At 35.9% G+C, this 24,180-nt stretch overlaps 1 pseudogene; it reads right to left on the reverse strand.

The window, feature by feature from the left end:
* Positions 1-21,590: 21,590 nt before the first annotated feature.
* On the reverse strand, positions 21,591-23,859 carry LOC109702311 (heat shock protein HSP 90-alpha pseudogene; annotated as a pseudogene).
* Positions 23,860-24,180: the final 321 nt, after the last annotated feature.

A 24,180-nucleotide genomic window follows, 5' to 3' on the forward strand; every position in this document is an offset into this window, starting at 1 on the left:
CTGAAATCTTTGCATCGTCTTTGATACCTTTCTCTATTTGACATTCTATTTTATTCTGAATTCTATGGCGTTTACCTTCATTGAGCCTTTTGAATCCACAGCCTCCTTTTCGTTTTCTATACTACCATCATGATTTAGAGAATCTTTGTTTCTGCTTTGAACCATTAGAATAAATTCCAATTGAACTTCTTGAGTCTAGATTTTGCCATTTTCATCCAACCAACAGTTATGCCAGACATGTCTTCTGTATATGCTCCTTGTCCAAAACAATTTAATAACTCCCTTTTGCCTACTAAATAAAGTCCACTTTTCACATATCTTCAAAAAAGGCATTCTAAATATTACCCATACCCCTATTCAATAATAAGATCTATCACTTCTCAGAGATTCATTTCCTCACCTTAGAAATTAATGGGTTGAAACTGCTTCCTTTTTAGCGCATTGCTTGTTGATTTGATACCATAATTGTTCACAAGATAAAATGTGCATTGCATATTTCTTGCTATTCCCAGAACATGTTCTACATAAGAGAGTTCCTGAACATTTTTTATGATTTAGACCCGTTCTGAGACTCTGATGACAGTTGGGGATGTTCTCCACAGATCATTTGCATGTAGAATTTCATAGGACAGGTCATGTGTACCCTCTGAGGGCTTATGAAACTACCTTACCTTCCCCTGCATGTGTCTGTTTACTTTCATTATCCTATGTATCTACATTTTGAGATTAATTCCAGTGTGACAGATGACATTTTAAGATCTATTTCAGATACAACATCTTCCATTGTCTTCTTTATTTTTACTAGCTAGATATGAATGATTCATTATCTCAAACTCATGTCATTTTGTATGCATTTTTCTTAGCACCTGTGACTTTCTACCTTATATGCTAATTCTGGGTATTGCAAGCTAACTCCCTCTATTACATTGCGAGTCTTATGAGAAAGGCTAATGTCTTACTTCTCACATCTTCTCTGTACCCTATACCTCACCTCCATCACAGTGCTGTAGATCTTGAACTTCAAATGTGTTCTGTGACTGTCTACTAAATTAATTGAATAAATGGAGAGCCAGGGAAATGGTTTTAAAAGCTCCAATCTAACTTGTCACTTAATTATTTATTTATACCTTAATAAAATTAACACATTTTTATAATTATTACCTGCAACATTTACACTATTCTAGCAATAAATAAGTGGAAATACAAGGTGAGTCTGTTTCATTTGCAAATCATCAGCTGTAGAATTTCATGGAATATTTCTGGGAGAGGTTAGATTTTTTTGTCCACACTCAGTGGTAAAATATTATTATTCGCTATGATTCTAAAGTCAACTTTCCCAACCATGGGTTCTGTGTTATATTCCCAATTCAAATGTTAAACTTGTATGAATTTTTTAAGCTTGGAGAAAATAAAATTCATGCCCTTTGTTCATCAGTTATACTTTCAATATTAGAAAGTATTCATAGAGTGCTGGGTTTGGTGGTTCATGCATGTAATCTTAGCACTTAGAAGGCTAAAGCCTTCTTTATAGCCTCAGCTATAAAGTGTGATGGTGCCTCAAAAAAATGTTCATAGAAGACTTTGCAAACTTACTATTTGCTTTTCAATGTAGTGTTTTTGGTTTGTGCTCTTCTTGCTATGCACTTAGTATCCCAAGGGATATAATTACAACATATTTCCTTCTTGGTAGATTACACTCTTAACCTTACTCTAGTCACCTAAGATTTAAGTTCACTGATTCAATGACAATAACACTCCTGATCTCACTCTTGATATCAAGATCAATATTCCACTTGGGACTCAATATATATGAACTTATAGGGACTCTATTCTGAGCTCTTCCAAATTTGCTTGTCCATATGCCTGTGACTATGTGAATCCCTCAGCACACATTGAGTAGGAGTCTAAGCGAAAGCCTGTAGTCTGCATGTCATTTAACAGATGAAAATGGTATTCATTTTGTGACTCATGCCTGGGATCTCAAATATGTTCACTCCCTGAATATATTCTTCAGATATACTAATATAAAAATTTTAAAACATTTTATACTAAATTAGTGATAGAATAATCAAGACATTTTCTCTTTAAATGGGAATGGGGGTGGGAACAGAGGTGAGTCATATTTGGAATTAAGAAGATAATCTAATCAGAGCATATATTTCCAATCTGATGCCAAGGAAAAAGATCTTTTAAGGTAAGGCAAGCCCAGAAAAGAATCAATGCTCCTGAAAACAATGTTCCAGTTGTGGTGCTTGTCTTGTAGCTGGAGTTGTGCTACCATGAGGGACAGTAGTATCTCAAGTAAGACCACACTCTTGTTTCTCTGGGGGAAAATATCCTTGGCCTTGCTGAGGTGCATTGGCTCCTTAAGTCAATTGAGATTCAGAATAGTTCTGTTTGGAGTAAAGCATGGACTGGATAGGGAAGGCAGAAAAGAGAATTCTGAATTCCATAGAACAGAGGTTTGAGTGATGGAGGGAGAAAGGGTTTTGTTGGACTGGAGGAACATTTAGGTCATAACACCCTTCTTTGGGTCTAAGAGGGGAACACTTAAAATGTCTGACTCACTTGGTCACCTTCTTATGCTTGGGAATAAATAAGTCACAGATAAGTTATTTAGCTAAACAAAGTATCTACTTGTCTATTTATCTAAAAATGAAGATTATTACAAATTACATATCTTTTACCCTGCATTACTCTTTGGAGATCTGCTTGACTGATAAGTGAGCAAGACTGGAGATAGCAGGGTATGTTTGAAAATATGATGGTGGTCATTTACTTTCTCAATTATCTTTCACAGCTCTGACAAACATGGAAATCCTCTGCCCTGATCTCAGTGAATAAAGAGTTACTGAGTAGACTCTCCACAGGGTCCTGAAGTAAGTAGAAAGCCTAGAAGCTGTCACATGTGGGAAGGAACTGGTAAGATATTCAGGACTCCCAGTTTCTGGGATAGCTAGGAGCAGCCTTCTGGGTTGGTTGGCACCTATACATTTTCACTTAGCTGAATATTTACCTCAGTTTAAAAACAAGAAATCCCTAAATGAATCATCATTATGGGTTGATGGGTGTCAAAATATGTATGAAGCATTCAGAAACTAGTAGAACAGATCATGTGGGAAAAGCTCCATGAAATTGTTCTATGTAATGATGTTTTTGGCTATAACTCCAAAAGCACAGGAAACAGAAGCAACAAGAGGGATTGCACCAAACCACAAGCTTCTGCACACTAAAGAGAGCAAGCAAAAGAATGAAGAGACAAACTACAGAGTGAGAGAAAATATTGTCAAACCATTTTGAGTCAGTATAGATAGAAAAGGAGAAAAGGAAGTAATATTATTTTTAATAAATACTCTAAAGCTTTTACCTTGTGAGACTATTTGTTTTGAGACACCTTGGAATGCTTTTCACATTTGAATCTCAACTAACTGTGATTTTACATAGAAACTGAGAAGCTGTGAGGACTCTCTCACTCCCTCATCCAGTAAGAATTCGATAAAAGGTTAATATTCAATACATATAAAGAACTCCAACAACTCAAAAGCAAGAAAACAAATGATTAAAAAATGGGTAAAGGACTTGAATAGTAATTTTTTCAAAAGAAGGTATATAAATAAATCTCTAGCAAGTAGATGAAAAATTCTCACATAAATAATCATTACAGAAATGAAAATTAATATATAATATCTCCTCATACCTATTAGAATGGCTATTATCAAAAAGATAAAAGTTAACATGTTAGCAAAGATGTAGAGAAAAGAGAACCCCAACATATTGCTGATGGTAATATAAATTCATGCAGCCATTATGGAAAACTGTATTGAGACATCTTAAAATATTGAAGATACAACTTATGAGAAATTCCACTACAGTGTAATTGAGTTAATTAGAATGTTAATAGTATATCTGCAGCATTATTCACAATAGCCAAGCTATAGAGTCATCTTAAATGTCCATCAGTAGATAAATGGTTAAGAAAAATGTGGTATATACCTACAATGGAATACTATTATGCCTTTAAAAATAGAAAATTCTGTGGATTGGAAGTGTGGCTCAAGTGTCAGAGCACCTGTCTAGCAAGCACAAGAAAACAATGTTCTGTCACTTGAGACAAACATTAATGAATCTGGGGGATCTTACGTTAAGTGAAATAAGTCAGGTATAGAAAATAAGTACTTCGTAATCTCATTTATTTGTGGAATTTAAAAAACAATGAACTCACAGAAGCAGAGAACCAAATGGTGATGACCAGGGGTTGAAGGGTGTGGAATAGAGAAAGCTAGTGAGATGTTGATCAAAGGACACAAAATTTCAGTTAGAAGGGGTAAGTTCAAGGGAACTACTTTATAACACATGATTATAGTTAACCATAACATATATTATTAAAAATTGGTAAGAGAAATTTTGGGTAGTCTCACCACAGGAAACTATGCGGTAGTACATACGATAACTAGCTCAATTTGGTCCTTCTACAATGTATACATATTTCAAAACATGTTATGTGATAAATATATGCATGTTTGACTATTAAATTTTTTATTTTCTAGCAGGATGGTCTGAAATGGGAATTTAGCATTACTGAAAACTAAAAGGCTGCAAAGAGGAAGATAACCTTTTTCCACCACTAGAAAGGTGTGTCTTAATTCTCTATGGCTAGAAGCAGCAATTTGTCTCAAAGACTGACTCTTAGGTCTGACAGCAGGTACTCTGGTAGACCCTCACTGTAGACAATGCAAGGTGAGTGCCTACTCATTTTCCTTAGTATTACTTTAAACACTGGCAAAGTAAGCTTTGTACTCGGATATTATTTTGTTGATTCATGGAAGTCTTCTATTGTAGGGACGAGGGGTGTTTATTACACCAGAATAAAAATTAATTTGAAAGAATTTCTAGTTTACGCTGTTGTGGAAATGAAGCTACACTCCTTGTTCTCCACACATGGAAGTATATAGGTACCTGTATTGCTTTCAGGAACACATTGTACACCAGAAGTGGGTCCTGCTGATACTATCCTGTTACTTTTGAATCAGCCACTTCTACAATTAGTGTAACTCTGGGAAGATTGAAATGAACATAAATGCCCATGAAATACAGCACTGATTCTATCGAATGTTCTGCCTCATCCAATCCAACTCTCCCTAGCCTAGAGTAATTGCTTTCTCTTTTGAGCAGCTATAAGCTCTCATTTGGCACTTTGCATTTGAATCTTCTTATTTGCATGTACTCCCTCAGCAACCAGATTGTAATTCAGCTCTATTCAACCTCATTCAGTTTAAAATATTTATTTTGTACCTATTACATATCAGGGACTGTGCAAGATGCTGGTGATAAATAGAATACAAGACAATGTCCCTGGTTTCTAGTAAATGGCTTGATATACAGATGAGGAGCCAGGCACATAATACAAGTATAGTGGAATTAGTCCAAAGATGGAGGAATGGCTGGATTACTAGGTTCAGGGAAGGAAGGTATAGGATTGAGGGCAAGGTGTCAGGAAATGTTTCTTAGAGAGGTGACATCTGTGCTTGGCTCAAGGAGGAGTTGAAGTTCCTTAAGCAGAGGTAGGGGAAGCAAATGGAAGGAAATTTTTATTACAAGCAGAAAGGAACATAAGCAAAGAAAGGATTGGAATGTGATATTTGATTCATTTAGGGGAAGTAGCTTAGCACCAATGGAGCCTAAAAATTAGAATGGCTGAGATAGGGAGATATGCCTAAATAGATAACTTACAGGTTTGCACATTTTGTAAAAGGGTTTGGAGATGATCCTAAAGTCAATGTGAAATTATGCCATGGTTTGTATGGTTACAAACAGCAGTCATTAATAATTTTGATTAATTGTTGAGAACTGATTGGAGGAAGATTAGGAGGAAACTACATATTTATAGTAAATGCAATAAGAAATGCAGAAATGCAGGCAACTGAGAATAAAGAACCACTTATGCAACACAGACTGCAAAGTCTGGTGAATGAGTTTAAGGGTAGGATAGAGAGGCATCTGAGTCATTTCCAAGTTCTTCCTGATGAATGTTGGTGCCACTAACAAAGAAAGGGGTGCAATAGGAGGTAAAGAAGCTTTATGAAGAGCAAATAAAAGGTTCATTTTGGACATTTTTAAAGTTCTTCCCTTGTGCTCATGGGCAATCTGGGGCAACTGTCCAGCAGGCAATGGAGGCACTGATCTATTTCATCCTCTGTCTTCCCTGAGCCTGTCACTAAGGCCTGGTGGTGCAGCTATTCATTGCAGGTTTTTGATGATAGTATTAATTACAGTGCTAATGAGGATGAATCTTTAATCAGATGTGCATTTTATCAGCTAAAACATCATGGAGGTAAGAATGACTTTTTTCAGAGGCCTTAGGCCTGATATAATTTGGATAGCGCTAGGAAATGACTAGCCCTCACTGCTATGTCATTTCCTTTGATGTGTCCTCTGTTTGCAGCAGGAGACACTAAGTACTCTCTCTTGGGAACCACAGGGTCCAGGAAGTGATCTGATGCTGCCCACAGGGCTCCACAGCTCCAGCTGTTGCCATGATAAAAACAGCTGTCTCAAGAGCATAGGACAGTGTATTCTCCCAAGACTGAGGGAACAAAAATGTTGCTTTGAACATCATTATCAACTGACAATCATCCTTTTATCTCAGGCACTCTACTGTTGTTGTGTTACTTATTTTTTTCTCTTTTCAAGCAGACCGGTGACCCATACAGTTCAAATTTGAAACTTCTAATAGTTAATGTATTTATATATGCCAAAAATAAAGTATCAATCTGCTGGAGTAGTTATAAGAAATTTGACTCAAATTGCTCTTGAAAATTGACTCAGTTTTTTTCAGAGAGATTGTTCTTATTGGTGAACAAACTGACTATTATTTGATATTTATCTCAAGTGTCAATTGTGGTATCAAGAATGGTTTTTCATTCAGTTAGTCATCAAAATAAAAAAGGCCACCTTCTGTAAGGAAACAAAGTCTACTGCCAGCACACTGGCATCTGACTGTGGGAATTTGTATCCTACTAAATTTGATGCTTCGAAGCAAATGTGGAAAGGTTGGAGAGGTGGATATTCCAGCATGACCACAGTCTAATGGTTGAGCTCTGATCTGGCAGGTGACTGGCAAAGAGTAATGATAGCAGAACTCAGTAGCTGTCATGCTTTGAAAGTTCATATGTTAGAAACTGCAAATTCATGTGTTGCTATTTGGAAGGTAACTGGGATTAGACGGGTTTAGGAATATAGGGCCCTTATGATGGATTTAATGATTTTATAAGAAGAGGGGGAGAACCCCAAGTGTACATACGTCCTCTCTCTTGCCATATGACTCCTTCAGCCATATTATGATGCAGCAAGATCTTCACCAGATTTGGCCCCTAGATCTTAAACTTTCCAGCCTTCAAAATCATAGCCAAATAAAAATATTTCTTTATAAATTACTCAGTTTGTGCCATTCTGTTATAGTAACATAAAATGTACTAAGACAGTAGTCAAAAGCAGAGTGAAAGGTGGGAGCCAAAAAGAATAGCAGAATTTTAGGTGAGAAGGGAAGATCTGGGTATGGCTGTGAAGGTGCTTTCAAAAAGAACTTTCTTAGCTTTATCACATGTTATCTTAACTGCTTTTTTCAGTTTTACTTTGTTTATTTTATTTTGTTGGGATTGCTTTTGTCCTACTTATTCCCTATTTTCACTTGCTTATTATTCATTTCCTAGAAAATGACTAAAATGTATGTTATAGAGTAAGTGCCTTTTAAATCAAGGATCTATAGAATGCATTTAAAATGTAAAAATTTTAAGTTGCTGTGTGAGATAAGTACTAAGGTGTGCTTTGCCTCTAAACTAAGTGGAATTTGTAACCTATCGTGGCAAGGCAAAAAGGGAAGGTCTAAAAGTCTGTAAAGTACAATGTGAGCTCAGAAGCAGAAGGGATTAGTTCTCAAGGAGAAACCAGAAAAGACTTCAAAGGAGTTGGACAGTGAATGATGGTCAACTTAGAGTAAATAGAGACATACAGAAGAATGCTTGTGCAAAAGCTTAGCCATGAAAAGCAAACAGCAGATACAAAAAGATTCTGACAAAAGTTGTGTAAGTGAAATTTTGTAGTATTAATATCTTTTAGTATATTTTTTCCTGGAAAATACCAAGACTTTACTAAAGCTCTACAGAAATTACAATGTTTGAGAAATTACTCTCAAACATTTTTAAGTTCTGTAAAGAAAAGACAGCCTCAAGTAATACTGATGGACTTTAGATAAGGTAGCTGCATGTTTATTCTAGCATATTAGTTGAGATCTTATTAGACATGATCTTGTCATTTTTATAAAGTATAACACCAAATATATTTGCATTGGGAATTCATTAAATTAAAAATTACTTAATTTAAAAACAACTTTGTCATATCCAAATTGTAGATTATCATTTTTGTGAGTGAAACTATGGTACAGACCATCTCTCTTTGTCTGTCTCACTCTACAAATAAATAAAATCAAGAGTCTACCTGGATGATAACTCAATTCAGCCCATGTTTATATAGGGTTACCTATAGTTTTCTTTTCTAAAGTTCTTTATATATTTTGAAAACAATTCCTTTATAACACATGTGTAATACTACTGCAATTTATCCTCATTATTTATGGTAGTTGTGGTTCGTAAAGTTACTATGAACACTGAATTACTGAATACTAAATCATTACTCCAAGTGGAAATATGGATGATATTTCATAAGCCTGGGTTTCAATTCTTAACCGAGGGCTAAAAATATTTAAAAATAATTGTGTCTATACTGAACATGCACAGATTTTTCTTGTCATTATTCCCTAAATGATACATTATAGCAAATACTTACATAGAAATTATATGTATTAGTTTTTATAAGTAATCTAGAGAAGATTTAAGTATACAGAAAGATGTGCATAGCATATAAGCCCTAATAACAATTCTTTATGGATAGTGAGGGATAAAAGGGTTAGATTATTGTGATTTTGGTCACCATTTTGTTAATGAAATAATACATATCCTTGTTTTATGTTTAAAGCACCATATTGAGTATGTACTGTGCATTCATTAATATTTAACTCATTGCCAACAGCAAAATTCATGTCTGAATAAATAATACTTAATGCACACATTTTCACTGTAAAAAAAAATAGGCAGATACCTAATAAAAGGAACAGAGCAGAGAGGCACATCATAACCTTGAACTTAGGAACCCCACACTGCACCACTCCTGGTAACTGTTCAAAACAGTGAAAAAATCAACAAATAACTAAAAAATGCAAAACATGGCAGTAAATATGTCACACAAAGGACACTTATTTATAGAATGAGAGCTGAATGGAGAAGACCTATATTGAACATTACCTCATCTGATGTAAATGGTGTGGTGTGTTGTGTTTGTGATGATTACAAAAGTGTAGCAAGAATTGATTTTGGAGTTCCAATTTTTAGTCAATAACTAAACTTACAAGTTCAAGGTACATAAGTAATGGGAATTGCACTTCATTCTGAAGTTTTCTATGTTACTCTCATTGACTTTTGATGAAGAGACGCTCTTAATTTTAAGATAGCTCAATCTACCATATCTTTTTCCTTCTTCCTGGTTGATGTTTTATGTGTCCTGTTCAAGAAAGCTTTGCCTAACTCAAAATCATGAAAAGATTCTCTAATACTTAGAATTTAATATTTTATTTTTCATATTTATATGGAATTGATGCATTTGTAAAGTGTAAGATAGAGTAAATTATTTTTCTCATATGGATATGCAACTGACCCATAATCATCTATTGTAAAGGTTATCATTTTCCCAACACTTTGAAGTGATAACTTTGATACCAATCAGCTAACTAAATATGTGCTTAAGAACTCTCTGTTCTGTTCCCTTTGTCAGGTATCTGTTCTTATACCAATTGTAAGCTGTCTTAATTACTGTAGTTTAAAAATGCATATGAACAACTGCTAATATAAAAAATTAGGTATGCCTTTCTTCTTCAAGATTGTCTTTCCTATTCTTGGCTCTTTGCATTATCACATATATTTGAAAATAACAATCCATTTTCAAATTAATATAGAAAAAAGATAAAAATACTGGGGTCTTACTGAGATTATATTAAATCTATAGATTACTTTGGGAAGAATTCACAAACATGGAACTAGAGATATTTAGTTCTTTGTCTCAGCAATGCTTTGTAGTTTTACTTAAGAATTCTTGTGTATGTTTTGTGCTTATTTTGTGTCCTTCATGGTATGATAAATGCTATAGTTAAAAACATTTGTGTTTTGTTAGCACATAAAAATGTAATTAATTTTGTATATTAGCTTCATATCCAATAAGCTTGCCAATTTTATTAATATCACAATATTAATCTGAACATTTAATTTGTCAACCTGTTTAAATGCAAATTTATGACCTGCAAAGAATATTTATTCTCCTTTAGTCCCTCCTCCATATTTTTTTTATTGCTCTTTCTTGCCACATTACACTTTCTGGGACCTAGGTACTATTGATGAATAAAACTGGAATAACTACCATCTTTTTTTCATTCACAGCCACAGGGAAATTTCTTTAAGATTTTGCCAATAATTAGATCTTTACTATAGAACATCTATAGATTTTCCCATTAGATTTAGAGCTTTAATTTTTATTGCTGGTTTTCTAAGAGGATTTTTTAAAATCTAAAACTGGTTGTTTAATTATCTATGCTTTTTCTTATTTGTTAAAATAGTCATGATTTTTCTTTTCTTTTTCATGCAAATGTGAATTTCATTGATTGATTTTCAAATGTTAAATAACAAACTGAATTCTTGGAAAGTAAATCTAACTTAGTCAAGATGTGTTATGAAGGGAGGTGGTCCTGGAAAGAGGAAAAATTCTATTGTGCTATGGTAAGACCAGAAGCCATAGACAATTCAAAGTTTTAAACCAGGATAATGCATTAGCATTTATTCTTCCTCAAAGTCAGTGTGCTGGGCTTTTGTTCAGCTAGTAGCCCAGTCTTTGGGTAAGGTTGCCTTGGGGTGGTATGACTCGGAAATGTAGCTCTCTGTGGTCACTAAGAAATCCTATAGATGTACTCAATTGGAGAACCAACAAGGGCCCACACTCAAGAATCAGCTTCTAGCTAAGAAAGCAGTTTGCTACAGTTTCCACTGCCATTTTGCTTGCCTCATAAAATCAAATGGAGATGCTGCCATTTCTCATTGTTTCTGGTAGAGTTTGTTATTATTTCTCCCTTAAGCATTTTGGAGAATTCACTGATTAATATATCTGAATCTGGGAAGGATTTTAATTACAGATTGACTATTTTTAATACAGATACAAGTCAACTCAAGTTTTCAATTTTTAGCTCAAACTTTTGAGGTTTTTATTTCTATAAATTTTAACAATTCAGAGATGGGGAACATGGCTGCAAAGATTGGTGGTCAAGTTAGTTTCACTAAAAAAAAGGGCACCAATATAAGGGCAGACCATACCTAGAGACCAACCTCTTAACTAGGCTTCTAAAAGCACAATCCCATGACAGGCACATGAGCACTGATAGGGACCTATACTATTCCATGTTATGACCTGAATTTTGTTGTTGTTGTTTTTCTTCTCTAGTCTGGACCTGTGTTAGTTCTCACTCACTTGACATGCTAAACATTAACACAAGGTCTTAGAGACTTGCCCAAGCCATGGGACAGTCACTGACCATTGACCTGTGTTCCCTCTGATACCAAAGAAACAAGCCTGCAAAGCAATCAGACAAGCTAGCTGCTCTGCTCATGAGAAATAATCCATACAACCTCCAGGATATCTGGGTGTTAAAGTAGGCTAAATCTGACCCCTCATCCTCATGAGAAAACTTTTGCCTAAGTGGGTTGATTGACGACTCCCAGACCAGCCTGGCAATGGAAGAATGAATCTGTTCAGAGCAGCATCTCTATTCAAAGAAGGGACAGGGAGCAAGCAGACTATCACATAGGTCAGCTCAGGTCATGGGAAATAATCTATCCTAACTTGAGAAACCTAATAGCTAAGTGGGCTGAATCTGGTAACTCCAGCCCCCAGTGAGACTGATTAAAGTCTCCTAGGCTGGCCCTGTGTGGGAGGGTTGAAGGTATTCAGTCCAGCATCTCTTTCCAAAGGAGGGACAGGAAGCAAGCAGGCTTAGAATCCAAGTCTCTATCCCAAAACAAGAATGGTGCCTGAGTGAGCTAGTCAGATAGCTAGAAGTCTTAGATGACTACCCAAGTCAGCAGCATATGCATATACATTAATGACAGGAGAGTTTGCCCTTCATTCCCCAACCAAAACATTAAATTGGGGGTCTAAGTTGAAAATGGGAAAAATTAAAAATTGCTTTTCATGTACCAGCCAGAGCAGCAATTGAATTCTCTGAACAGGGAAAAGAGCAAGCTCTGAAAGCAGCAGAGTGCTTTCTAACCCACTGGATATGTTTGGAGAACCTACAACTTACCCACAACAGCTACCTCACACATCTGGAACTGCTCCTTCTAAATCCAACAGCTGCCCTAATTCAGAGTCCACCCAACACCCCCCAGGTTACACCTGGGCAATCCAGGGCCCTGTGGCGAGACATGAGTACATACAACAAGAGAACTGCAGACAAAAACCTGAGGACTGGAGCTTGGAAGGAAGAATTCAGAGTACTGAAATAATAGAAAAGACATCCACTCTTCTCAACAAGGAAGAAATCTGAACTTTAGAAACATTTTAAATTAAAGTTTTAATTTGTCTATCATTCTTATATTGCCAACTTTTCCTCCTTACTCTTTCATTTCTCACCCCTTTTTTTCTTCCTCTCTTTTCCCCCATCTCTTGTTTACAAACATGTGGTTTATTCTACCTCCTTCTTATATTACTCTCAACCTTTCTATCCTTCCACTATCCCTGACAATAGCGGAATCACCCTTCTCTACGGCAATTGAACTACATCCCTACACACTAGGGTCTTGGTTACCAGCACTTCTCCATTTCTCCCCATTTTCCTTCCTTCTCATTTCCTCTCCTAACCCCATTATTTTTACTATCTAAGTTTTAACTTCTACGAAAACAAGTTTCATTTTGCTAACTCCCCACTATATATAGATAATACTACCAAAGTTTTTATGATACATGTAAATATCTAGTTTGGTAGGTTTGGTATTGAATTGGTGAATTTGTTATTGTTAAGTTACACCCTCAGGCCAGTGGATTAATGAGATGGCAAGAGGCCACCAAGTCAATGAAATAAAAAAGAATATGAATGAACAGCTAAATGAATTAAATGAGTATGCAAAGAAACAACTAAATGGACTCAAAGAAGATGCAAAAAAACACCTGAATGAATTCAAGGAAGACACAAATAAACAGCTAAGTGAAATAAGGAAGAAAATAAAAGATGCAAAAGGGGAATTCAATAATAATATAGGAGGACCTAAAAAACAAGATTGAAACTCTGGCAATAAAAAGCTTCTTCTTAAGTTAAAAAAAATACAGCTGAAATCACTCCAGTAGTCTGGAACAAAAAAGAAGACAAAATTTCAGGACTTGAAGACAAAGTAAATATAATACAAAAAACAGATGAATACATAGGAAAAAGAATGAGGCATGCAAATGGAGTATACAAGAATTCTGTGACTCCATTAAGAGGACAAATCATGGGCACTGAAGAAGAGGTGTAAGTCAAAGGCATAGGACACATATTCAACAAAAAACAGCAGAAAATTTCCCAAAACTTGAGAAAGAGATACCATCCAGGTATACAAGGCCTCTATGACACTAACAAGACACAACCAAATAGAACCTCCCCATGGCATCTTATAGTTAAAACATTAATACAGAGAACAAGGAAAAAATATTGAAAACTACAAAGAAGAAACATCAAATCAACTATAATGCTAAACTCATCAGAGTAACAACAGATTTCTCATTAGAAACCTTAAGAGGAAAGAAGACATGGAATAAAGTATTTTAAGTACTGAAAGAAAATAATTTCAAACCTAACTTATTTTTCCCAGCAAAGTTATCATTCATAATTGAAGGATAAATATGAACACTACATGATAAACAGCAAACTAAATCAATTTATGACCACTAAACCAGCACGCCAGAAGATACTCAACAGAATCTTACACATAGAAGTTGAAGATATAAATAGCCATGAAAGTATGGGAATAAATAAATTTCATGAGATAAGTAGATAAGCAAATGAAGAGTAGGAATTAATCATATAAACATACACACACACACACACACACAGAAACATATGCACAGAAAAGCAGTAAAATGGCAGGAATTATCACAAACTTTTCAAAACTTATACTGAATGTTAATGGTCACAACTTCTTCCATCAAAAACATAGATTGGTGAGCTGGATTTAAAAATAAGAGCTGAGGATTGCATATGAGAAATACATATTACTGATAAAAACAGACATTGGCTTAGGGTAAAAGGGTAGAAAAAATTATTTTCCAAGTAAATGGACCCTCAAAACAAGCATTTGTAGCTATACCCAATCTGATAAAGTAGAATTCAAACCTAAATTAAAGAGACAAGATCCTTCCATATTAATAAAAGGAACAATACATCAGGAGGAAAAAACAATTTTTTTAATTATTCATTTATTCACATGTGTGTACATTGGTTCATTTCTCCTACCTGCCCACCCCCTCCATCCTCTCTTTCCCTCCTTCCCTCACTTCCAGGCAGAACCTGTTCTGCCCTTATCTCTAATTTTGTAGAAGAGAAGACATAAGCATAATAAGAAAGACAAAACATTTTTGCTAGTTGAGTTAAGGATAGCTATACAGAGAGATTCCTAGTATTGCTTCTATGTGTACAAATGTGTTACAACCTAAGTTGATTCATCTCTAACAGATCTTTGCACTGGTTCCTGATCCCCTTCTCATGTTGACCTCTGTCACTTTAAGGTTTCTGTATTATTTCCTCTGGAGTAGGGACATCAAACACTTTCATGTTTTGGGTTTTCTACCTATCCCCATACCTCCTGTATGTGCTCTCCCCATAGCATGTGACCCAACAACGTTGCTGTATTTGCCCTGGATCTAAAGTCCACATATGAGGGAGAACATAGGATTTTTGGTCTTCTGAGTCTGGCTAACCTCGCTCAGAATGGTGTTCTCCAGTTCCATCCATTTACTTGCAAATGATAAGATTTAATTCTTCTTCATGGCTGAGTAAAATTCCATTGTGTATAAATACCACACTTTCTTGATCCATTCATCAGTAGTGGGACATCTTGGTTGTTTCCATAACTTGGCTGTTGTGAATAGTGCTGCAATAAACATGGGTGTGCAGGTACCTCTGGAGTAGTCTGTGTCCCATTCCTTTGGGTATATCCCCAGGAATGGGATTACTGGATCATATAGCAGATCTATGTTTAGATTTTTAAGAAGCCTCCAAATTTTTTTCTAGAGTGGTTTTACCAGCTTGCAATCCCACCAGCAGTGTACGAGGGTTACTTTTTCCCCACATCCTCACCAACACCTGTTGTTGGTGGTGTTTTTGATGATGGCTATTCTAACAGGGATGAGGTGGAATGTTAGTGTGGTTTTGATTTGCATTTCCTTTATGGCTAGAGATGGTGAGCATTTTTTCATGTGTTTTTTGGCCATTTGAATTTCTTCTTTTGAGAAAGTTCTGTTTAGTTCAGTTGCCCATTTCTTTATTGGTTCATGATTTTGGGAGAGTTTAGTTTCTTAAATTCCCTGTATAATTCTGGTTATCAGTCCTTTGTCTGATGTATAGCTGACAAATATTTTCTCCCACTCTGTGGGTGGTCTCTTCAGTTTAGAGACCTTTTTTTTTGTTGTGCAGAAGCTTTTTAATTTTATGAAGTCCCATTTGTCCATCCTTTCTGTTAGTTTCTGAGCTGCTGGGGTCCTATTGAGCAAGTCTATGCCTATACCTAATACTTCCAGAGTGTTTCCTGCTACTTTCTGTACTAAATTGAGAGTTTCAGGTCCGAGATTAAGGTCCTTGATCCATTTTAAGTTGATCCTAGTATAGGGTGATAAGCATGGATCTAGTTTCAGTTTCTTGCTGATGGATAACCACTTTTCCCAGCAACATTTGTTGAAGAGGCTGTCTATTCTCTGTTGTATATTTTTGGCACCTTTGTCAAAAATAAGGTGGGTATAATTGTGTGGATTCATATTTGGGTCTTCTATTCTGTTCCACTGATACTCATGTCTGTTTTTGTGCCAGTACCATGCTGTTATATTGCTATTGCTTTGTAATATAATTTGAAGCTAGGTATTGTGATATCCCCAGCATTGCACTTTTTGCTCAGCATTGCTTTGGCTAATTGTGGTCTCTTGTGTTTCCAAATGAACTTTAGGGTAGATTTTTCAATCTCTGTGATGAATGCCATTGGAATTTTGATGGGAATTGCATTAAACATGTGGATTGCTTTTGGTAGTATAGCCATTTTTACTATGTTGAGTCTTCCCATCCATGAGCATGGGAGATCGCTCCATCTTCTGTAGTCTTCCTCCATCTCTTTCTTCAGGGGGCTATAGTTCTCTTTGTAGAGGTCATTCACTTTGTTAAGTTTACTCCTAGGTATTTGATTTTTTTGAGGCTATTGTAAATGGAATTGTTTCCATGTATTCCTTTTCAGTTTGTTCATTGTTGTTGTATAGAAAAGCTAATGATTTTTGTAAGTTGATTTTGTATCCTGCCACCTTGTTATATCTGTTTATGGTATCTAAGTGTTTTTGGGTAGACTTTTTTGGGTCTTTAAGGTATAGAATCATATCATCTGTAAATAAGGATATTTTGACAGTTTTTTTACCTATTTGCATTCCTTTTATTTCTTCTTCTTACCTAATTGCTCTGGCTAGAAATTCCAGGACTATGTTGAATAGGAGTGGTGATAGTGGGCACCCTTGTCTTATTCCTGATTTTGGGGGAAATGGTTTCAGTTTTTCATCATTAAGTATGATGTTGGCTGAGGTACATTCCTTTTATTGCTATTTTTCTTAGTGCTTTTGTCATGAAGTGGTGTTGGAGCTTGTTGAAAGCTTTTCTTTGCATCTATTGAGATGATCAAGTGGTTTTTGTCTTTACTTCTATTAATGTGCTATATTACATTTATGGATTTACATATGTTGAATCACCCCTGCATCCCTGGGATAAAGCCAACTTGGTCATGGTGTATGACTTTTCTGATGTGCTGTTGGATTCAGTTTGCCATTATTTTATTAAGGATTTTTGCATCGATGTTCATTAAGGAAATTGGCCTATAGTTCTCCTTTTTGGAGGTGTCCTTGCCTGGTTTTGGGATGAGAGTAATATTGGCTTCATAAAATCAGTTAGGCAGTAACAATTGTTAACTTATACACCCCCCCCAATGTCAGTGCACCCAACTTCATTAAACAAACTCAAATGAAATAAAAAGTACAGCTATAATCCAGCACAATGATAGTAGGAGAATTTAATACCCCATGGTCACCAATAGTTAGTTTATCCATAGCAACAACAACAAAAAATATCAACAAAGAAATCTCAGAATTAAATGACACCATAGACCAAGTAGATTTAATAGACATCTACAGAGTATATCATCCAGCTATTGCACAAATGCACATTTTTTCTCAGCAACCCATACTTTAGGACACAAAGCAAGTCTTAACAAATATAAGAAAATTGAAATAGCTCTCTCCATCCTATTAGACCACAGCAGAATAAAACTAGAACTCAACAACAAAAGGAACTACAGAAAATATTCAAATACATGGAAACTGAAAATACTTTGTTGACTGATCAGTGGGTCATTGAAGAAATAAAGGGGAAAATTAAAAAGTTCCTATAATATAATGACAATGAAAACACAACCTACAAGAACCTATGGAACACAGAAAAGGCAGTGATAAGGGGAAAATTTATAGGTATGAATGAATGCATTAAAAATACAGAAAGATCACAAATAAATGAACAAATGCTGCATCTCAAGTTCTCAGAAAAATAAGAATTAAGCTAAACCCAAAACTAGCAGGAGGAGAGAAATAACAAAAATAATGGCTAGATCGATGAAATAGAGATCAAAAATCTATGCAAAGAATGAAAGCAATAAAAGTTGGGTCTACAAAAGATAAATAAAATTGATAAACCCCATCAAGTCTTACTAGAAAGAGGGAGAAAAGACTGAAATTAATAAAATTAGAAGTAATAAAAGGGAATAGCACATCAAATACCAATGAAATCCAAAGAATCAATAGGGAATTCTTTGAAAATCTACCCTCAAATTAACATGGAAAATCCAGATCAAATGGATAAATTTCTAGATGCATCTGACCAAACAAAACTGATCCAAGAGGATATAAATCACCTAAATTGATCTATAACAAGCAGTGAAATTGAACCAGTAACTGTCTCCCAACTAAGAGAAGTCCAGGACCCTTATGTGTTCACTGCTGAATTTTACCAGAACCTTAAAGAAGAACTAATACCAACACTCCTCAAACATTTCCATGAAATAGAGAGGGAACACTATTAAGTAAGGAACACTCCTGTGAAGCCAGCATTATATTCATTCAAAAACCAGACAAGGATGCAAGAAAAAAGAGATTATATGTGAATTTCATTAATGGACACAGATATGAAATTCTCAATAAAATACTGCCAAATCAAGTTCAACAATATATCAAAAAGATCATACATTCAAGTCAGTTTCATTTCTGGGTTGCAGGGATGGTTCAACATATGCAAACCGATGAATGTAAAGCAGCATATAAATCGAGACAAGGACAAAAATCACATGATCACCTCAATAGATAAAAAGAAGTCTTTGGCAAAATTCAACATCTTTTCATGATAAAAGCTCTAAGAAAACTAGGAATAGAAGGAATGTACCTCAACATAATAAAGGCTATATATGGCAAACCTATAGCCAACATCATACTAAATATGAAGAAATGGAAAATTTCCTCTAAAGTCAGGAATGAAACAAAGATGTCAACTCTCCCCACTCTTATTCAATATAGTTTTGTAACTCCTAGTCAGATCAATAAGGAGGAAGAAATAAAAGGAATTCAAATAGGAAAGAAAGAAGTCAAATTATCCTTATTTGTAGATCATATGATCTTATTCATAAAAGACCCTAAAAACTCCACCCAAAAACTTAGACATCATAGGCACTTTTAGCAAAGTAGCAGGATAAAAAGTCAATATACAAAAACTCAGTAGCTTTTCTATATAACAATGAACAGACTGAGAAAGAATTTAGGAAAACAACTCCAGTTTCAACAACCTCAAATAATAATTTAACGAAGGAAATGAAAGAGCTCTGTAATGAAAACTATAAATTACTATAGAAAGAAATTGAAGAAGAGATCAGAAGATGGAAAGATCATGGATTGGCATGGAACAATCCATGGATTGTTCATGGATTGGCAAAACATGGTGAAAATGGCTGTACTACCAAAAGCAATGTTCAATGAAATCCCCATCAAAATTCCAATGACATTCTACACAGAGATACAAAATTAATCCTAAAATTTTATTTGAACAGTAAAGAGTGTTAAACTGGTATTCACAACATAAAGAGAGAGAGAGAGAGAGAAGGAAAGGGGAAAAAAGAAATGGAAATATAATTCATATAGAAGCACTAGAAGAAAAAAGAGAAATGCTGGAGTTATTGCAATACCTGACATCAAACTACACTACAGAGCTATCGTAATAAAAACAACACGGTCCTGGTACAAAAATGGATGTTAAGACCAATGAACAGAATAAAAGACCCATACATAAATCCATACAACTATGGTCGTCTATTTTTTGCATTGGGGCCTAAAACATATGTTGGAGTAAAGATAGCCTCATTTACACATCTTGGTAGGAAAACTGAAACTTGATGCCTGTCTTTTACCTTATACTAGTATCAACTCAAAGTGGATCACAGATCTCAATGTAAGTCCTCAAACTCTGAAACTACTTCAGGAAAGAATATGAAAAACACTGGAACATATAGGCATAGGCAATAACTTACTGAATAGAACTCCAATAGCTCAGCAGTTAAGAGAAATGGGACTACATGAAACTAAAAACCTGCACAACAAAGGAAGCTGTCACTAGATTGAAGAGACAGCCTACAGAGTGAAAGAATATCTCTGTCAGCTATAAACAGATAAGAGATTAATAATCAGAATTTACCAGGCTCCAAAATGTAAACTTCCAAATGATCAATGACCCCATGAAGAAATGGGCAAATTTCAACTGAACCAAAATTTTTCAAAGGATGAAATACAAGTGGCCAATTAATACATAATGAAATGCTCAACATGTCTGGGCATAAAGGAAATGCAAATGAAAAACACGTTAAGATTTCACCTCAGAGAGATCCAAGATGGCAGATAGGGTAGGAAATCAGAATTCCTGAGTTCTGTGACTTCAGAAACTACCTCGAGACCTGGGAGCTACACTTGGGTAGCTCAAAAAACTAAATTCCCCAAAAATCAATGAACCAACACAGAAATGGGCAACTGAACTAAACAGAACTTTTTCAAAGGAATAAATCCAAATGGCCAAAAAACACATGAAAAAATGCTCACCATTCCTTCCCATAAAGCAAATGCAAAGCAAAACCACACTAAGATTCTACCTTACCTCTGTTAGAATAAGTATCATCAAGAACACCACCAACATATGTTGGCAAGAATGCGGGGAAAAAGAAACCCTCATACACGGCTGTTAAGAATGTAAGCTAGTACAACCATTAAGAAAACAATATGGAGGCTTCTTAAAAAACTAAAAATAGACCTGCCATATGATCCAGCAGTACTCCTCCTAGGGATATACCTGGAGGAATGTGACTCAGGTTATTACAAATGCACCTGCACACCCATGTTTATTGCAGCACCATTTACAATAGCCAAGTTATGGAAACAGTCAAGTCTCCCTACTACCAAAGAATGGATTAAGAAAATGTGGCCTTTTATACACAATGGAATTTTATTTATTTATTTATTTATTTATTATTATTATTTTTTAAATTTCTAACTCATCTGTATTTGTTACCTCTTAAAGCAGAATGTGACTTGGGCACTACATTCCCATACATAAGCCTCGTTGAGTAAGGGTTTTACAGCACACTAGGAATTTTTTTTCTCTAAACAGTACTTTTCTTTGGAAAACAAGTCCTGTCGAGGATTCCTCCCATCGAGTTGTTTCAGTTTCACACACTCATTTTTCTAGGACTAGTACATGCAGAACTACAAAGGATGGAAAATTTACAAAGTGTACTCTACAAGATAAAACTCAAGCCTTATTTTAACAAAAAAATTCTTTTTAAACATCAAGGTTATTTCAGAACACTTTAGTGACAGAAAATTTGGTCTAAGGAATCTGGCTTTAACAGCTAAACACTTTGAGACCACGAAGTTAACACAATAGGTTACATCTTACAGCAAACATCATCTTGACCTGTTCGAAGTAAACCACTGTGAAACTAAAAGCGTTACTTGCTTTGCCTTACTGCCTGAAAGTATCACAGGATCACTTAAAAGTAGAAAGAAATCTTAACTTCCTTTAAGTAGTTATCATGCCATACAGACTTAAAATGTTAACAACAACAACAACAAAAAGCCCTGGACAATATATTACCAGAGGAATGAAGGTAAAGTATTGAAGCAGGTGTACAAGTGGTTCTTCTGGAGCTTAGTCTACTTCTTCCATGCGTGATGTGTCCTCATCTCCTTCAAGGGGTGGCATTTCTTCAGATACAGCAGCACTGGCATCATCTGCAGTAGGGTCATCCTCATCAATACCTAGACCAAGTTTGATCATCCTGTAGATTCTGGTAGCATGTGTCTGGGGATCTTCCAGACTGAAGGCAGAAGACAGGAGTGCAGTTTCACAAAGCAAAATGACCAGATCCTTCACAGACTTGTCATTCTTGTCAGCCTCTGCCTTTTGCCTTAAGGTCTCAATAATAGAGTGATCAGGATTTATCTCCAAATGTTTCTTTGATGCCATGTAACCCATTGTTGAGTTGTCTCTTCGAGCTTGAGCCTTCATGATTCTTTCCATGTTTGCTGTCCAACCATATGTGCTTGTGACAATACAGCATGGCGATGTCACCAATCGGTTTGACACAACCACCTTTTCAACTTTTTTCTCCAGGATGTCTTTCATAATTTTACAGAGGTTCTCAAACTTTGTTTTTTTCTCCTCCTGTTTCTTCTTCTCTTCTTCATCTTCTGGGAGTTCCAATCCCTCTCTGGTGACTGACACTAATGTCTTCCCCTCAAGCTCCTTCAGCTGTTGCACACAGTACTCGTCAGTTGGCTCAATCATATAGATCACTTCTAAGGCATGCTTCCGAAGACGTTCCACAAAGGCAGAGTTAGCTACCCGATCCCTGGTTTCACCTTTGATATAGTAGATGCGTTTCTGGTTTTCCTTCATTCTGGTGCATAGTCCTTAAGAGAAACCATCTCATCACCAGAAGCAGATGTGTAATAGCGTAAAAGCACTGAAAGCTTTTCCCAATTTTGAGAATCTTCATGTATTCCAAGCTTTATGTTCTTAGAGAACTGCTCATAAAACTTTATGTAGTTCTCTTTATCTTCTGCCAGTTCAGTGACTAGTTCTCAGCATTTCTTGACCAAATTCTTTCGGATAACTTTCAAAATTTTGCTTTGTTGCAACATCTCATGGGAAATATTTAGAGGAAGATCCTCAGAGTCCACCACCCCTCTAATGAAATTCAGATACTCAGGAATAAGCTCCTCACAGTTATCCATGATGAAAACTCTGCACACATACAACTTAATGTTGTTCATTTTCTTTCTGTTTTCAAGTAGGTCAGAAGGAGCACAACTTGGGACAAAAAGAAGAGTTCTGAATTCCAATTGTCCTTCCATGGAAAAATGCTTAACTGCCAGGTGATCTTCCCAATCATTGGTCAAGCTCTTGTAGAACTCTCCGTACTCTTCATTAGTAATGTCACCAGGATTTCTCGTCCAAATAGGCTTTGTTTAGTTTAGTTCTTCTTGGTCAGTGTACTTTTCCTTAATCTTTTTCTTCTTCTTGTCACCATCCTTCTTTTCTTCTTTTTCTTCATCAGAACCAACATCTTCTATTTCAGGTTTGTCATCAGACTTCTCTTCTTTTTCCTTTGCTTCCTCTTTATCTTTCTTTTCTTCAGCCTCATCATCACTGACTTCTTTATCTCATTCCTTCTCCACAAAAAGAGTAATGGGATAGCCAATAAACTGAGAATGTTTCTTCACAATCTCCTTTATCCTTCTTTCTTCTTTCTAAATACTCAGTTTGGTCTTCTTTCAGATGTAGGATAACCTTTGTTCCATGGCCCATCAGTTCCCCTGTGTCAGTCCTCACTGTGAACGAGCCCCCCGCCCCTGCTGATGAATCCCAGGCATACTGCTCATTGTCATTGTGTTTGGTGATCACAGTCACTTTCTCAGCAACCAAATATGCAGAATAAAAGCCAACACCAAACTGGCCAATCATAGAGATATCTGCACCGGCTGCAAAGCCTCCATGAAGGCTTTGGTCCTAGACTTGGTGATGGTACCAAGGTTATTGATCAAGTCTGCCTTGGTCATCCCAATTCCAATATCCACAATAGTAAGGGTTTGATCTTGTTTGTTAGGAATGAAATTAACATGCAGCTCCTTTCCAGAGTCTAGTTTGCTGGGATCTGTCAGGCTTTCATATTGGATTTTGTCCAGAGCGTCTAATGAATTAGAAATCAGCTCCCTCAGGAAGATCTCTTTGTTCGAGTAGAAAGTATTGATGGTCAGTGGCATCAAATGGGCAATTTCTGCCTGGAAGGCGAGCATCTCCACCTCTTCCTCCTCCATGGGCTGGTCTTGGGTCTGGGTTTCCTCCAGCATCTTGGTTGAGCGACAGCAAAAATCTCCTAGACATAGCACCACCAGAACGCTGAAGCAACTACACAATGGAGTTTTATTCAGCCACAAAGAAGAATGAAATTTTGTCAATCACAGGTAAATGGAGGGAACTGGAGAACATCATCTTAAGTGAACTTAGTCAGGCTCCGAAGGCCAAAAATTGCATGTTCTCCCTTCCATAAGGATTATAAAACTAAAACAAATGCAGTAATATTATTGGACATGGGTCACACACTAAGGGGAAATCACATGGGAGAGATAGGGAAAGGAAAGGAAATCACTACTCCCCAAGTTTTTTTTTTG

The sequence above is a fragment of the Castor canadensis genome, chromosome 15 (assembly GCF_047511655.1).
Source record: "Castor canadensis chromosome 15, mCasCan1.hap1v2, whole genome shotgun sequence".
Taxonomy (NCBI): Eukaryota; Metazoa; Chordata; class Mammalia; order Rodentia; family Castoridae; genus Castor; species Castor canadensis.